Here is a 13,589-nt window from a genome sequence, read left to right on the forward strand (position 1 = left end):
GGGTTCCAGGCGCTGAGGTTGTTAGTTGGCGGGGTAGGTTCTGAGGGGGGTGGGGAGGGTTGTTCGCAGGGAGTGTTCTCGAAGCTGTTGTGAATGTCGGCAATTTTGTTGTAGAAGAAGGATGATAACGCATCGCAGAGGTCTTGGGAGGGAGTGATGTTGTTAGATGCTGCGGTGGGGTTGGTGAATTCTTTGACGATGTTGAAAAGTTCCTTGCTGTTATGGTCGTTGTTGTCGTGTCGATCCTTGAGTGCTGATTTCTTGGTGGATCGAATCAGTTGGTGGTGTTTGCGGGTGGCTGCCTTGAGGGTTGCCATGTTGTCGGTGGTTGGGTTTTTTCTCCATGTTTTCTCTAGGGTGCGGCATAGCTTTTTGGATTTTTTAAGGTCATCATTAAACCAGGGAGCCTTTTTGTTGCCTGATTTTATCTGGTGGTTTTTCAGGGGTGCTAATTCGTCAGCGCTGTGGGTGATCCATTGCTTGAGTTTGGTGGCCGCTTGGTTTGGGTCCAATGAGAGGGTGGGAGGGTTTTCGTTGAGTGATGTGAGGAGTTGGTCGGAAGTGATTTTGTTCCAGTTTCTCTGAGGAATAGGTTGTGGGGGGTTGTGGGTCAAGGTGGTTTTGTATCTGAAGTGAACACAGCTGTGGTCTGTCCAATGGAGAGCTGTGGTGCGATCGAAGGAAATGTGCTTGCTGGAGGTAAAGATAGGGTCGAGCGTGTGTCCCGCTACATGGGTGGGGGTGTCAACAAGTTGTTTGAGTCCAAGATTGGCCAGGTTGTCCAGAAGGGTGGTGGTGTTGCTGTCGTATTTGTTTTCAAGGTGGAAGTTGAAGTCTCCTAGTAGAATGTAGTTCTCAGAGGCAAGGGCATGTGGGCTTACGAAGTCAGTGATGTCATCGCTGAATTGTGTACGGGTTCCTGGAGGCTTGTAGATGAGGGTGCCTCTAAGTGTGGTCCTGGGATCGGTGTGGATCTGGAAGTGGAGATGTTCGGCGGTTGTAAGATTATCGTCGGAGCTTGTCGTGATTTTGATGGTGTTCCTATGGACGATGGCGATGCCTCCTCCTGTTTGATTGGTGCGGGCTTTTCGGATGATCTTCTGTAAGGAAGGCGATGTCCGGTGACGCAGTGTCGAGTCGGTCCCAGAGTTCAGTGGCGTGTCTGTGGACCGAGCGGGTGTTCAGCAGGATGCACTTCAGGTGGTTAGAGTCAGAGTTGTGTTTGGGGGAAGTGGATTTGGTGTGGGTCCTGATGCAGGTGAACTTGCAGGAGTGGCAGGCGAAAGGACCATGGGTGCGTCCTGGGGTAGCTTCGCAGCATTGTGGAGTACGTCCGGGGTTAAGGGCAAAGAGGGTAGCGGCGTCGTACGTTATGCGGGTGGAATGGGTTTTGCGAGGACCAGGGGGTCTGGCGCTGGGCGCGGTCCAGGCGCGGACAGGCGTAGACGGGCTTACCTTTGGCGCACCTTCGGCGCGCATGGGGCACGACCGCTGCGCGTAAAGGCATCTGTCATATGTGGATAGTGGAGGGGGAGGGGCGAGGGAGGGTCAGCTGGGAAGGCGGGAGCGGGGTGGAGACCCGGGCAGGGCGACACAACAACAACAACAACAAAATGGCCGGCGGCGTAAAACGGAACAAGCAGCCAATATAGTGCAAAAAGGCAGTGTCCCCGGTCTACTCAGTCACGCCTCGATGTCACAAACACATAAATTAAATGGCAGCAGCACAGCGACGACACAGAGCTTCATGCAGTCAATTAGCAGGCGAGGTGGTTCAGCGCTATTCGGCAAATTAATACAATTGATTCAGCATAAAATGGTTTAGCAGTATGACACAGTGCAATACAGCAATTACAATGTAAAGCAGCAATTAAAATCGGCAATTTCTGTCAGAGCAGCGGAGATGCGCAACAATACCAGGCTGTGAGGCGAGGCAGGTCAGGTAGCAGCGTGGGGGAGCGACCGCGTCTGTAGTGAACAGGACGCGGTCGCTCCCCCACAACGGCCTACGGTGTTGCGTAGGTAGTGTGAGCACGAGCAGGATGAACAAATATTACAGAATTTAAACAATAATCTAACAAATCTCACATTTTGGAGTGCAAAAACATACAGTAGAACGTTTCATTATTTCTAAATCAGGTTACCTAGGGGCTGATTGCTGCTGGTGGATTCAGTTTTGTTTGGGAGCTGAGCAGTGTTACGTGCCCGGGGAGGGAGCCCTGGTTCAGTGAGAATATCTGGATAGCACTTCTGCTTGGCAGGGGAGAAGAAAGCACACCAACACTCTCATAGTGGGTAAAGTGGTCTGACCCGGATGTCCAGTCATGACCTATCTTTATTCCCTAGCCTCGGCTTCCTCCTGGGGTTGTACCAAAAACAGTTACACTGCGGTGGGCATTTAGGACACCCCTCCTCCAATGGTTCCTGATGGGTGGTCTCACAACATGACAATTCATCCTTTACCACAAATTGATTGACAACAACGTATTGTAGTGTATTTTGTAAACATGTACTATGAAAACTTCTTCTGTAGTACAGGACAGAATAAGGAAATAACAGAGAGAGAAGGAAAGAAAAGAACCAAACAGAGAGAGAGAGAGAGAGAGAGACAGAGCGAGAGAGAGAGAGAGATAGAAGTGAAAAAGGAAAAAGAGTGATACGTGACATGGGAAAATAAACATTGTCCATATGGGGGATGCTTAGTCCAATACAAAACCTCTCAATCGAGACGACACAGCAGGATTGGTCCAGAGTCGATACCTCTGACCTCTGTGACGTGCACCCCTCTCCCGACTGTCCTCTGCACAGGACGTCCTCGAGGGACTGCCACTTGAGACCTTTGGTGAAGATAGTTCTTGTTGGATGGGTAGCAGAGTGTCTGCGGGTGTTGGCTCGAATGTGGACACAACCTCATCTGGTTCAGGTGTCTCTTCGCTGGGAGACACCGGACGTTGCACAGGATATTGATATGTCTTGAAATGCGAAATGTTCCACGTGATTGTCTCGCCATTCCTCTTAGCAGTTATCATCGTGTATTTTATTGCCTGGATGGTCCAGGGGTCTAGTTCAAACGGGAGTGAGAACTTTCCTCGTCGTCGCCAATTTCTTCCCAGTACCAAGTCGCCGACTGCCAGAGTCTGTCTCCTTGCATGCCATCGCTTGGACATTCGATCATTTCTGATTTTTCGTTGTTGAAGTCGCTCAGCAACCTGATCATGAAGGCTAGAGGGAAGAGTCACCTGAGGGATGATATCCTCCGCCATCTGGTGAATGCACAGCGACCCGGGGCTAACCATGGTTGTGGAGTGAGGTGTCAGCCGGTATTTCAAGAAAGTGTATGGGGCACATTCCATATTCTGCTCTCGGGCAATGGCTATTCTGAGAACCTTGTTAAGGGTGCGCATAAAACACTCCGCTTCCCCAATAGCTTGAGGCCATCAAGGAGAGATTTTGTGATGTCGAATACCTCAGGACTGAAGATAGTGAGTGAATTTGTTACTAGAAAATGGTGGACCATTGTCGGTGCGTAGTTGAAGCAGGCTCTATTTTTTACCCCAGGCCAATTCTGCCCACCCTTGAGGCATAAGGCCCTGATACGCCTCCACCAGCTAGCATAAAAGGAATTAGTTAAATTGACCACATTTTCCCAGCTGTTCTTTTTCTATGAATATGCCCCAAAGTGTCTCTCTCATACAAATCTTCTCAGCGAGGCTCAGCTCCCCCGGAGACCCCACTTCCTCGATCTGCACCTCTTATCTTACACCCACGTAGATACCGCAAGAATAGCAATACCGCAAGAACAGGGATCTTCCCGAGCTAAAAGAGACATCACGCAATACCTGATGGTTGGGGTAACTTGCCATCTGTCATCTTTCATATTATTGTATCTGTTGCTAGCCTTAATGTAACTAAGACATGCAACCAATATCTTCCTAAATGTTTCTCTTTCTTATAAAAGTTTCCCTTAAGTGACGCAAATCCAGGTCAATAGATGTGCAATTTCATTATGATATATAAATAAACAGGAGAGGGGAGGTAGAGCAGTTTTGAAGCATTCTTACTCCACAAAGTAATATGCATAAACAAAAGGAATCCTCCTTAGAATGACAGGGAAGTTTTCTCCTCAGTGGTATGGGAGCACAGCACTTAGTGTTTTGTAAAATACCCCTCACACACCAAAAATCCCCTTGGTGTCATGCTTCATCATAGGGGTCTTCGCAACCCTCTAGCGGGGTGCGGCGTGCTGCGACCTGCGAATACGTGGGAGCACTTTTAAGTTTTGGCTATATGTGGTGCGTGTGAGTGGGTATGTGTTTATTTGAGTGGTGGGATTTAGTGAGAAAATTAGAAAGCACCTGGCTCGTGGGTATAGCAGAAAAAAATGCATTCATGACCCCGGGTCAGAGGTTCAATCGGCAATACCGATACAACCTCAATAAAGACAACCATGTGTCCCTCAACACGACGTAACTGATGCCTTTATTTCGCTGAATACCATATGAGGCCAGGATGCAGCTCGCATCATCCTATGCAGAGGCTGGTTTCGTAATGGAATGGCTTTCCCATCAAAAATAGAGTGCCGAGATCGAACAATAAACATCTCCTGTTAGCGCATGCCCGGGGAAGACCAGTCCCTCTTCCGCACATGCGCGGTCTAGTCAGGCATTCCCACGCATGCGCAAAAGAAGAACACTCAGTACAGGGACAATCTCGTACCGGACACACCATAGAAGGTCCGGTAATCATTCAATTAGCACAGAAACGCCAAACTAAACACCGGGCTATCCATACATGGGCATCCCCTGACTTCCGCTTTAACGGCATCCATAAACGAGCAATCAACACTCGAACTTGGGGTATATAAGCCACAAGCCTTCAGCTCTAACTTCAGTCCAGTGGAGCAGCCTGTGGGGCTAGACCGAAGAGAACTCCTCCCGTGTTCGTGAGTATAGGTGTTACATAGTGCATACTGAGACTACCCAAGTAAGTAAAGGGACCACACTGATAACTTTACATATTTCTCCATTTAGACTTCATATTAGCAATCACCACCCAGACATTCTGAATGCTTATGAAGCAAGCAAGCTCTACTATATAAGTATGACAAAAAACAGTGCAATCTGTTTATGAGTGTGTTATTTGTTATCTATGTTGTTTGCCATGTCAGTGTCTTTTTCCACAGGGCTGATTTAGCTGGATGGTCTGTTCCAGGTGACTGCACCTGTTTGAGCTACCCATGACTAGGGTGACCATATTTTTCTTGTTTCCTTTTTCCCAGGTCATGCAAATTGCATTTACTTGAGCCAAAAAACCGCTGTAGGTACATAATAGCCTGTCTATACAGACACATATTTAGTTTTTCCTCACTTTTGACTTAAACATATCTTTAACTATTAGTGAAATGTGAGTAAGGTGGGGAAGTTGTGCCCCCGTCCTAAAGAAGGAGCTCTGCCTCCGAAACATGTCAATGCACACATGAGGTTTTGTCCATATTCACGACAAAACACGCCTCGCACTTAACTTCTTTTACTAGTACCAGACCGGGGTCATGAATAAAAAAAATTCTGCTATACCCAAGAGCCAGGTGCTTTTTAATTTCTCACTAAATCCCACCACTCACATAAACACATACCCACTCACACACACCACATATAGCCAAAACTTAAAAGTGCTTCCGCGTACTCGTAGGTCGCAGCACGCCGCAACCTGCTAGAGGGTTGCAAAGACCCCTATGGTGAAGCATGACACCAAGGGGCCTTTTGGTGTGTGAGGGGTATTTTACAAAACACTTAGTGCTCCCATATCTGAGGAGAACACTTCCCTGTCATTGCAATTTCATTATGATTCATGGTCAAACATCCTGTGACCTTTTGAGAAACTGTTTGTAGCGTGGGTGGCACTTCTGTTTTCTTAAATATTTTCCAGACGTGACCAAAATATGTTAAGTCCTATAGGTCAAAGACACCTGATAATGTCGTCATTATGTGGTCAATGGTTCATCATTGAAAGAGTATAAAGATCTGCTCCTCAGTCCATTCGACAGACTACATCACTGCAGTGACCCCTTGGGTTACTGACGCTTGTGTGGTCTCCTTCAGCCCTCTATCTAAGCATCTTTGGCTGAAGCTCTAATTTTTTCTGGCACTTTAAAATTGCCTTTTTCTCTCTCCTCTGAGTCGCCCTTATTCTAAAACATTATTGCAATTGCAAAGCAATAACGTTGTTCCTCCTAACTTAACATGGGCATTACTAGCATTGCAGTCAAGTGTAGTTTGCATTTTGAAAAGATTTCCATAGATTTAAAATATTTTGGCATTGCCTGAGTTTCTCCTTCACTCCAGAAATGTGTGTTTCATTCCCTAATTAATTTCAATTGTGTTTTTTTGATAATCCTGGCCCCTCACATTCTGGGTGTCTTTAAAATGTTTAACCTGCATGAATTGTTCTCTTCAGGAAGGCTTGTATCAAGTTTTCTATATTTTCATAGAATGTATTCTGTGTCTTTCTGAGTCTCTAGCTGATTTAAATGTGATTTTTAATGGATCCTCACTCCAGCTTGCCTTATAGTTCTCATCAGAAAGGCTTGATTCTAGGCTCTATGATTTTATAACAAATGTACTCCATGTCTTTGGATCTCTAGCAGTTTTCCATTATGCATTTTTAAGAGTTACTCATTTCAGCTTGCCTCGCAGCATTTTAGAAGCGATTGCTGTTTAGCATGTACCCCTGGCAGAGTGAAGCCAGGCTTTCTTAAGAATACTCTTTAGCAAAGCGTTTTATTGAAATACATGTGTTTTCGTGTAATAAAAGTGCCACTCCAACATGAAATGTCGTCATCTCACTTCATTGTTCCTCCTTTCTCAGTGCATTATTGAGACGGTACTCCAGATCACAGTGAACATGACCACACCCTTAACGGGGGCTCGGAAGGGCCTCCAGTTCCCCTCTCGAATGAGCCCATGGGTGGCCATGATTTTCTCGATTCTCGGTATTGTGTTGCTTGCGGTGATCGAGTCCAGGATCTCAACCTCTGGGTATTTTGAAAAATCATCGATAACAACAAGCAGGTGCCGTCCATCAGGTAGACTCCCAAAATCTGCACTTGCTCTGTGCCAGGGGTGAGGTGCTATGTCTTCCATCACAATCGGTGCTGGTGGTTCAGCTGGGCCAACCGCTTGACATAGAGAGCAAGATCAAATAGTCTGCTCTACCATAGGGTCCAAATCAGGGAACCACGCCTTACTGCGCAGCCATGCCTTCGTTTTAACTATTACTTGGTGAGCGATGTGGGCCATATCCACCACTCTCTGTTGCAGTGTTTGGGGGATGACCAGCCGGGCTCCTCTCATCAAACATCCTTCCGGGGAAGTGACCAATTCGGTGCGGATGTTATGTAACGCCTTGAGGGCCGTTTGGGCTACTTCAGTCCTGCATGATAGATTGTCAAGTAGGAGGTGCCATCTTCCGGATACCACCGCCGAGGTCGCCATATTACAGCATTTATCTGACTTGGTTGCTTATACGATGTCTTCCAGCGAGATGGGAAGGTGGCGAGATCCCTTAACCACCACTCTGAGGTACTCTTCAATCTCGTCCGGTTCACTTTCCTCTTCCTTGGTCACCGGTCTCGCATGCCTGGATAGAAAATCGGCTGGGTTATGTGCCCCTGGACGATAGACCACATTAAACTGATCTTCCTGTAGCTGCAGGATCCACTTTTCAATCCTTGGAGGTGATTTTGATGAGACTCCCATGAAGAGTGGAATTAGCAGCTTGTGGTCTGTATGGACGGTAAACAGTTGATTATATAAATATAGATGAAAATGGCGGCACCCCCAATGAATTGCAATTGCTTCCTTTTCGATGTGTGAGTATCTCTGCTCAGTGTCTGTTAGGGCACGGCTTGCATATGCCACTGGAGCCCACTCTCCATCCGGCTGTTTTTGGCATAGTACCGTCCCGAGTCAGATGGGGCTCGCATCAACAGATAGTTCCGACTCATGCGCTGCGTTGTAATAGACTAGCGTGGTCTCTGCCGAGAGTGCATGTTTGGTGGCCAGAAACGCTTTTCTTTCACAGGACCCCACTCCCAAGTGGTGGTGGTTTTCGTGAGATCTCTCAGAGGCGCAGTTAGTTCTGTCAGGTTTCGGATGAATCGGCCATAGTATGTGACCATGTCTAGGAAGCTTCTCACGCCAGTGGTAGGGGCCGGTGCGGTCTGTACGTCGCAGACCTTTGCAGTATCAGGGGAGACTCCTTGCTAGGAGAAGTGGCATCCAACAAATGGTACTTCCTTCTATAGGAACGCACACTTTTTGCGATGCAGGGTGAGGCCACTGTCTTGTAGTCTTTGGAATACGTCGCGGAGGCGATCCATATGTTCCTCCAGGGCATGTACCAAAATGTTGTCACTGACATTTATAACTCCTCTCAGGCCAGAGAGCACCCCTCTAATGGTGTCTTGAAACACCTCCGCTGCCCTGGAGACTCCAAAGCTGAGACGCTTGTATCTGCGCAGTCCCACATGTGTTGAGAACATGGTGATTACTCTCAATTCAGAGTCTAGCAGCAGCTGGTGATAGCCCGCTCGAAGGTCCTTTTTTGAAAACCAAGTGGAACCACTGACCTCTGCGACTATGTCTTCTATGGTGGGGGTGAGTTGGCGTTCCCTCTTTATCACGTGGTTCGGCAGATGCATGTCGACGCAGATTCTGACTTCACCTGGTTGTTTGGGTTTTCTGGCTATCACGATGGGAGACACCCAGGGGGTCGGGCCCTCCACCCTTTCCATTATGTCAGCTGCCTCTAGTTTCCTCAATTCTTCCTCGACCTATGGCTGCAGATGAAAAGCCACTTGTCGGTGCTTGAGCGTGACTGGCTGGATGGACTTGTCCACGTGGAGTCGCACCATGTGATCCTTGAGGCAGCCTATGCCTTCGAACAGGAATTTGAATTCTTCCACATCAGACTCCACATCTTGCTGGTGTACCACAATTGCGAAGGCTACCAGCTGTAAGTGCTCTGCCGTGCTGCAGTTCAGTAGCATCCCAGACCCTTCTTGGGTGACATAGACCTTGGTGTGGGTGGATTTGGACTCATGTGAGATGGCCGTGGTGAATATGCCAGACAAAACCAGAGGTGTTGTAGAAACATACGCGAAAACCTGTGTGGAAGTTGGTCGCAGGGTCCGCTGAATGGGAAGCACTCTTAGCATGGACTGTGCCATGATGTTTATGGAAGCACCTGTGTCGATCATTGCCTGTATCGGGTGTGCAGCAACTCTTATGCTGCATTTCGGGATCCGGCTCTTGGGGTATCCGTTCGGTTGTAGCGAGTGGGTGACGTGGACAGCACCCCACACATCATCGTCATCCTTGTCATCGTCATCGTCTCCCATCTGCGTGGTATCCATGGCGTTGACCAGTCGGCCTCGCTGCCGTCTTTGCCCAGCCGAGCGACACACTTTTGCCAGGTGATTTAACCGTCGACACACTGAACATCTCTTCCCCTGAGCAGGGCATGGGCCTTGATGCGGGTATGGTCAACTTTTCAATCCTTGGAGGTGGTTTTGCGCCGTTGACTTAGCCCTATTTGAAACTCTGTCTCTGAGCATGACGAGAAAGGTGCAGGGCGATGGTGAGCCGCACCAGTCGCGGCCTGTTAGAAATGGGGATTTCTGGTTGGCTGAGGCGTGCGCCAAAGCCAGGCAGAAACCACCATTCTAAGTCAGGGCAAGGAAGTCACCCGCCATGATAACCCCTGCTCACCCTCTTGGTAGCTTGGCACGAGCAGTCCGGCTTATCTCAGAGGCGATGTGTAAAGCATTTGCGCACGTACCCACCAGCAACAACATCCCAGGCCCCCCACAAAAGGAACTCCACACAAGGATATATAAAAATAGCCTTTGTATTATCAGAACACATCAGAATCAAAATCAAAGGATGTACATTGTGCCAACTGGCACGGGCAATATTTACAAGGGATTATGTACACGGGACTGGGCCACGTGGACCACTGTCAGGACTAAGCACTTTTAGAACTAGCACTTTTTAGAATTAACACTTTGTAGAAATAGCACATAGCACATATAATAACTATAGCGCCAAATAGCAACTGTAGACCACAACCAGTAACCACTGGTAAAAGGTAAGTACCATCTACGCAACCCTAACCACCTTAGGAAAATACCATGCAGGGAACCATGAACTCACTAGCATAACTATACTTGGAAAAACAACCATTTAAGCATAAAAATACATTTAGGGGTATAGGCCAGAAGCTTTACACATGATGCATAAAAACACCTTCAGAGGTATCAGAACACAGGGTGTGCAAAACATACTACACACAGTACTTTTCCTAACACCCAAAGCATTAGCGCATGAATTATAATAGCACATAAATCACATTTAGTGCAGAAATCTCATTTAGCACATAACTCACATCACACTCCAGGCCGCGTCACTGCGCCAAAATCTAAACGTAGCAGCTGCCCAGAAGCTGCAGCTGAGGGACAAGAACAAGGCCTAAAAGCTGCAGCTGGCACTAAGTGCTGCGCAGCTGAGGAAGGCTAAGTAGGGGCGAAGGAGTACGACTCACTCCTGAGTTCAAAGTGCATGTCCCAGAAAGGAAAACCTAAACGGCGCAGCTGCCCACAAATTGCTGGGCAGCTGAGGACAAGACTGCGACAGGGGCTCTCGCTAGCCCCTCAGCACTCAAAACTGCAACAAAGACTGGAGCCCTCTAGACTCTGAGCCAACACTTGCCCATCGGTGGAGCCATCTAGGCTCTAAAACAAAGTGCCCCCAGGAGCCCTCTAGGCTTTTGAAAATAATGGGGCCTTGTGGGAGCCATCTGGGCATGGGGACAATCATGGCAACTGGGGGGAGCGGCCCGCTGCCAGCCGGGGCCGCTCTACCTCCCGAAATGCCTCCCTTCGTTGGAGTGCCCCCTCTGGGGACTCGGAAATTGACAATGGCCCACAGACGTTGGAGAAATGGGGCTCTCAATACACAAAATGCCCAGGAACCTCTCGTGGGCTCTACTCAATAACTTGCCCCATCGTTGGAGTCCCACTCGGGGGACTTCTTACTAAACTGAGGCCTCCAGCACTGCCAAAACTGCACCCCACTCCCTGGGACCTGGGGGAGGGGGCTCCTCGTCGGCGCTGCTTTATCTGCAGCGGTAGCGCTTTGCGGGGCTCTCTCACCACATGAGAGCCCCGCCTTCACATGGCGCCCGGCCCGCTTCACCCGGTCCCCATCTCAGGAAAGGGGCTTTTTCCAATGGAGCCCGCAAGGCTCCGGGTCTGCCTGCGGCCACTCGGGGAGGAGGGGAAGGCTCCCGCCTCCCCACCCAACACCCGCTTCCGTTTCCAGCCGCGCAGCATCTCTGGTCTCCCTCTCCACACGGGAGACCGGTCAGGCGGGACACAGGATTCTCCTCCGTGCTGGCGGCCCCGGGGCTCTCCACAGCTCACGGGAGCCCCGTGCCACGGAAGGACTTGTCTTCTTTTCTGGGGCTCGAGGAGGCGGGGTGGGCTCCCGACCTCCTCCCTGCGAACACCACTTTCCGGCAGCACGTGTCACTTCCGTCCTGTGGCCCCATCCACACGAGGTGGGCCGCGGGCAGTGGCAGCATTTTCCAGGGGCAAAACCTGAGGGGTAGGCTCCCTCCAAGTGAAGGATAAACGTAGAAACAGGGTGGGCACCTGTTAAGGTGCCCATAACAAAAGGGGTAGCACCCTTAATTAAATTCACATAAGCGGGGTGGCACCCGCAATCCCGGCATGATGGGGGAATCCCCCGAGGGGGGTGTTTCCTCCTCCAGAGCAGAGAGCATCGCGCTGCTCAGCCCCTGGCTCTCCCTTGCTGGGGGACAATCCAGGCAACAAAGAACAGCACTCACAAGGGGGAGCCACAGCCCTGGGGTAAGGGCAAATGCACAGCAAAAGGTCCTGGAGTTCAGGGAGGCAATGTAGGGCCCAGGGGCCAGCACACAGGGCGCTCCAGCAAGGAGACAGCCCCCATGGCAGTCCCTCCTGGGCCCCACCATCAGCAAGGCCCCCTCTGACAGGAATCCAAAAAGTAGAAGAGTCCCCCAGTCCTCCAACATTCAGGGTTTCCAGGGGCTGGGCAGGGCCCAAGGAGGCAAGCCTTCCCCTGGGCCCCAGCAGCAGCACGCCCCTGGTAGATTCAAGTCAGGAAACAAGAACATTTTACAGGAGGTCACAGCCTCTTTTTATACACAAAATCCCTTTGTTGTCAAAGGTGCAGGCAAGGGGCGAAACAGATGCAACTGGTTCCTGAGCACTTTGTTTTGCTCAGCCCCTCTGCATATTCACAGGATGGGTCAGGGACATCAGACACACCACAGGGGGTGGAGCCAGCATTGTGGAGGGAAAGCCCAGCCCTATTCAGGTCCCAGGTGCACTCCTCCCCAGCCATCAACATGCAGATCTCCCATTCACCAACGGGGCAGACCCATCCTGACTCCAGGAGCCTGGCACACCAGCCAGCCCCAGCTAATCACAAGCCAGCACATTCACTGCACAGACAGGCCAACTTTTAGAAGTGGCACTTCCACACTAGACACATGAATGCCGCACACATCATTGCGCAGCATTCAATCTCACGAGTTCGCACATACCAAACTTGAGCTTGCACTCCCACGCATCAGGAATTACCATGGACACACACATGCCCCATGCATTCCTATGGGAGGGCAGGCCAAGCTCACACACGCACTCAGAGAGCGCACGCACTTTACACTGCGCCACAGTGCTAAAGTGCGTAAAGACCAGAAATCATTATAATTATGTAACACTAAAAGGCAAAACATTCAGGGGATGAACCTGCCAGAAGGACCAAGTCCAACACAGCCGCACAGCACTGCAGCTCTCAGCAGCGCCCAAGGCCTCGACTTATGCGCGCCATGATGCTGAGAGTGTCTATGCTGCCATCCAATCCAACAACGGTAAATATGTGCAGGCAGCAGCGCACTTATTATGCTGCATCGCCGGTATATGCACAGCCTCAGAACACCACTCCAGTCGAATCCCCCGCCGCTTCCTGAATCCGACCTCACTTCCTGAAAGCCGAGGGGTGGGCAGGAATTTCAATGCAGCCAGAGGAAGCAGGGCTAACAGATGTAACATTGTAGCAGGCAGCAGTGCACAAGATCTGTTTACTGAGCCTGCTGGCAAGTCTCTGCTGGGAGTAGCAGAGCCCTCAGCCTGCACACAGGTGTCACAGGGGCCGGCGCGCTCGCTAGCAGCCTAGCGAAGCCAGCTTCAGCGCTGGTATAGTGGAGTGAGACAGTGAAATTTAAATGCGTGACAATGCATTTCAGTGCGGTGATGCAGAACACCACACTGAAATGCGTTAGCGTCATGCCTGATACATGACACTTGGCAGGCCTGCATCATGGCAGCATAGACACTCACAGCATCATGGCGCACATAAGTTGAGGCCTTGGGCGCTGCTGAGATCTGCAGTGCTGTGCGGCTGCGACCAGTGCGGGTCACCACCGCCGCTGCACCTATCTCGTTGCGCTCAGAGACAGAGTGCAAGAGGACTGTGTGCTCACTG

Source organism: Lissotriton vulgaris, chromosome 8 (genome assembly GCF_964263255.1).
Source record: "Lissotriton vulgaris chromosome 8, aLisVul1.2, whole genome shotgun sequence".
Taxonomy (NCBI): Eukaryota; Metazoa; Chordata; class Amphibia; order Caudata; family Salamandridae; genus Lissotriton; species Lissotriton vulgaris.